This window comes from Triticum urartu, chromosome 5 (genome assembly GCF_003073215.2).
Source record: "Triticum urartu cultivar G1812 chromosome 5, Tu2.1, whole genome shotgun sequence".
In the NCBI taxonomy this organism is placed as follows: Eukaryota; Viridiplantae; Streptophyta; class Magnoliopsida; order Poales; family Poaceae; genus Triticum; species Triticum urartu.
The window spans coordinates 509712383-509717290 of record NC_053026.1 but is presented as its reverse complement, the minus strand read 5'-3'; positions in this window follow the sequence as shown (position 1 = coordinate 509717290).

Here is a 4908-nt window from a genome sequence, read left to right as displayed (position 1 = left end):
AGTCCCGGTTTGTAAAAGAGCCAGCACTAATGTGTCCATTAGTGCCGGTTCCAACGGCTAGGCGGGAGGAGATCTTTAGTACCGGTTCGTGGCGAACCTTTAGCACCGGTTCGTGCCACGAACCGGTACTAATGAGAGTGGTGGCAGGATGTTGTTAGAGTGGGGCCCCTCCAGCACCTTTAGTACCGGTTCGTGGCACAAACCGGTACTAAAGGTCATCCTATATAAACCCTTCGTCCACTAGCACTCTGTTCTTCCCCCTTTCCCCTCTCCCACTCCTCTATTCTTCCCTTCTTCCTCTCGAGTTCATCACATAATTTGCCCCAAATTTGTCAAGATTTGCAGGCCCCCATCCATTCAAATGATCACAAAGGTTAGCAACTTTGCCCTTTCATCTATCATTGCTAGATTAGCTCTTGCATTGGTTTATATAGTGATTAATTGTGGGTTTTAGTAATTTGGGAGGAATTATATGTGGTAGTATTTGATTTATATGCAAATTGAGGTCAAAATAATACTTAGTTTGCATATGTAGGTGTGGTTTACTTAGTGCCTTCTAAATCTTCGTCGCAACCACCGTCGATCGCCCGCACCGTCCCATCGCCGGCACCACCTTGTGGTGAGCCTCTTGTTCATGAAATTTTATATAAAAAATTGATGTTTGTGTTATTTGGATATATAGTTACTCGTATAATTATCTTACCCATACATTGTTTGTTATACATAGTGCCATGGTTTTGATATCCGTCCCCGTCGGCACTCGTCCTAGTTATGATTCGGATGTGGTATATTCTCTTTTAAAACTATTTGTTGCATTTCGTGTTTCTGACAAATTATGCCCATCAAGCTGACATAGTTATTTGTATGTAGGAGGTAGTTGAACCGGAAATTCCAACCGACCCTATTGTCGAGAGGTTAAATTTAGTTGAAAGAGAAAACGAGGATTTGAAAGAAAAATTGAAAATAATTGAGGGGGAGAAGACGGAATTGGAGTTGCATCTTGCCGATGTCTTCGATGATCACAAGATTAAGATGGAGAAAATGCGCTTGAAGATTAGAAAGATTAGAAAATATGCCATTCATAGTGAGGCTTGGTATCATTATGTTGTTGGATCAATTGTTACCTTAGTTGCGATCTTGATCGCATTTGTTGTTGCATTTAAATTCTTTAGCTAGAGAGTTATTTGTTTGTAGCAATTAAGTGTTGTATGAACTTTATGTATTGTATTAATTTGGTGTTTTCGGTGCTGTGTATTGAAGATGAGCCGGCAATGGATGTACGATGACCAATGCTCTCCCGAGTACATTAATGGCGTGCATACTTTTCTGCTTGCGGCTGAGGCAAACAAGCGGGTGGATGGTTTTATGCCTTGTCCATGTGCTGGCTGTAAGAATGGTCACAATTACTCTACGTCAAGAACCATTCACGTCCACCTATTTGAGTCCGGTTTCATGCCCCACTATAATGTTTGCACCAAGCACGGAGAAAGAGGGGTTATGATGGAAGACAATGATTAAGAAGAGGACGACGACAGCTATGCTGGCCATGGGTTCCCTGAATACGATGATACAACAATGAGGGAAGAAGTTGAGCCGGCAATGCGGGAAGAAGCTGAAGAAGAGGCATCGGATGAGCCCGTTGATGATCTATGTCGGTCCATTGCCGATGCAAAGAGAAACTGCGCAAGTGATTTGGAGAAGAAGAAGTTGCAGTGCATGTTAGAGGATCACAAAAAATTGTTGTACCCAAATTGCGTAGGTGGCAAGAAAAAGCTGGGCACCACACTGGAATTGCTGCAATGGAAGGCAGAGAATGGTGTATCTGACAAGGGATTTGGAAAGTTGCTGGTAATGATAAAGAATATGCTTCCAAAGGACAACAAATTGCCCGAGAGTACGTACGAAGCAAAGAAGGCTGTCTGCCCTCTAGGGTTAGAGGTGCAGAAGATACATGCATGCCCTAATGATTGCATCCTCTACCGCGGTGAGTACGAGGATTTGAACGCTTGCCCGGTATGCGGTGCATTGCGCTATAAGATCAGCCACGATGACCCTGGTGATGTCGAGGGCGAGCGCCCCAGGAAGAAGATTCCTGCCAAGGTGATGTGGTATGCTCCTATAATACCACGGTTGAAACGTTTGTTCCAAAACAAAGAGCATGCCAAGGCGATGCGATGGCACAGAGAAGACCGTAAGAAATACGGAAAGGTGAGAGTACACACTGACGGGTCGCAGTGGAGAAAAATCGAAAGAAAGTATAGGAAGGAGTTTGCAGATGACGCAAGGAACGTATGGTTTGGTCTAAGCGCGGATGGCATTAATACTTTTGGGGAGCAGAGCAGCAACCATAGCACCTGGCCTATGACTCTATGTTTGTATAACCTTCCTCCTTGGTTGTGCATGAAGCGGAAGTTCATTATGATGCCAGTGCTCATCCAAGGCCCTAAGCAAACCGGCAACGACATTGATGTGTACCTAAGGCCATTAGTTGAAGAACTCTTACAACTGTGGAATGGAACAGGTGTACGTGCGTGGGATGAGCACATGGGGGAAGAATTTGACCTAATGGCCTTGTTGTTCGTTACCATCAATGATTGGCCTGCTCTCAGTAACCTTTTAGGACAGACAAACAAGGGATACCGCGCATGCACGCACTGTTTGGACGATACCGACAATATATATTTGGATAATTGTAATAAGAATGTGTACCTGGGACATTGTCGATTTCTTCCGAGCAGGCATCCCGTAAGAAAGAAAGGCAAGCATTTCAAAGGTGAGGCGGATCACCGGACGAAGCCTCGCCACCGTACTGGTGCTGATGTACATGATATGGTCAAGGATTTTAAGGTGGTCTTTGGAAAGGGTCCTGGTGGACAACCTGTTCCGAATGTCGCTGACGGACGCGCACCCATGTGGAAGAAGAAATCTATATTTTGGGACCTGCCCTATTGGAAAGACCTAGAGGTCCGCTCCGCAATCGACGTGATGCACGTGACGAAGAATCTTTGTGTGACCCTGCTTGGCTTCTTGGGCGTGTATATATGGGAAGACAGAAGATACACCTGAGGCACAGGAGGACCAGCAACGTATGCACGGAAAAGACGGCATACATCAGGGTCATGCAAGCTACGCTCTTACCAAAGAAGAGAAGGAAATCTTCTTTGAATGCCTGCTCAGTATTAAGGTACCGTCTGGCTTCTCGTCGAATATAAAGGGAATAATAAACATGGCAGAGAAAAAGTTCCAGAACCTAAAGTCTCATGACTGCCACGTGATTATGACGCAACTGCTTCCGGTTGCATTGAGGGGGCTTCTACCGGAAAACGTTTGATTAGCCATTGTGAAGCTATGTGCATTCCTCAATGCAATGTCTCAGAAGGTAATCGATCCAGAAATTATACCAAGGTTAGAGAATGATTTGGTGCAATGTCTTGTCAGTTTCGAGTTGGTGTTCCCACCATCCTTCTTCAACATCATGATGCACGTCCTAGTTCACCTATGCAAAGAGATTAACGTCTTGGGTCATGTATTTCTACATAATATGTTCCCCTTTGAGAGGTTCATGGGAGTCTTAAAGAAATATGTTCAAAACCATGCTAGGCCAAAAGGAAGCATCTCCAAGGGCCATGAAAATGAGGAGGTCATTGAGTTTTGTATTGACTTTATTCCTGACCTTAAGCCGATTGGTGTTCCTGAATCGCGGCATAAGGGCAGACTGGATGGAAAAGGCACGCTAGGAGGGGATCAAATAATATGTATGGATGGACATTCTCTCACTGAAGCACACTACACAGTTTACAGAATTCCGCCTTGGTGACTCCATATATGGAAGAACACAAGAATTTGCTACGCTCCAAACACTTGGAGCGGTCTGATGACTGGATTACACGTGAACAAACCAGGAGTTTCGCCAGCTGGTTGCAGACACGTACCATGCATGATGCCTCTATTGAAGATGACCTGTACTTGTTGTCCCAGTTACCATCTTCGAATATAATGACTTTCAAAGGGTACGAGATAAATGGTAATACATTTTACACGATCGCCCAAGATAAGAAGAGCACCAACCAAAACAGTGGTGTCCGCTTTGATGCAGAAACCAAGACGGGAAAGGAAACATATTATGGTTATATATAGGACATATGGGAACTTGACTATAGACGTGGTTTGAAGGTCCCTTTGTTTCGGTGCAAATGGGTCAATATGACACGAGGCGGGGTAACGGAAGACCTGCAGTACGGAATGACAACAGTGGATCTCAACAATCTTGCATATGCAGACAAACCATTCGTCCTAGCCAATGATGTGGCACAGGTTTTCTATGTGAAGGACATGTCTACCAAGCCGAGAAAAAGAAAAGATAAGGAAGCGAATGCATCATACGATGAGCCAAAGCAGCACATAGTTCTTTCTGGGAAGAGAAACATTATGGGAGTGGATGACAAGACAGACATGTCAGGAGATTATGAAAAGTTTGATGAAATTGCTCCATTCAAAGTGAATATTGACCCGAGCATCCCATTAAATGATGAAGATTTTCCATGGTTACGGCCCAAAGGGACACACGCGAAGAAAAAATTTCACACCCAAAGATCTAGGATGTGATCGGCTTCACTATATATCATCACTTTCTTCTGTGTTTCACACCCAGGAGGGAATCTCTGTAATAGTTAGGGGTAGTTATGTGTTTTGGCATTTGAAACCTGAAGAAATTTTATGTGCAAACAAATTCTTTCATGAATTTACTGATTTTTTCAGCTAAATTGAAAAACACTTCAAATGAACTCCGAAAAGGTTGAAAGTTGGCATGGTATCATAATTTCACCCACATAGCATGTGCAAAAAGTAGAGAGGGTTACGGCAAAAACTGGATGCACTTCGTGTACAAAATGGACAATCTCTTTCGAA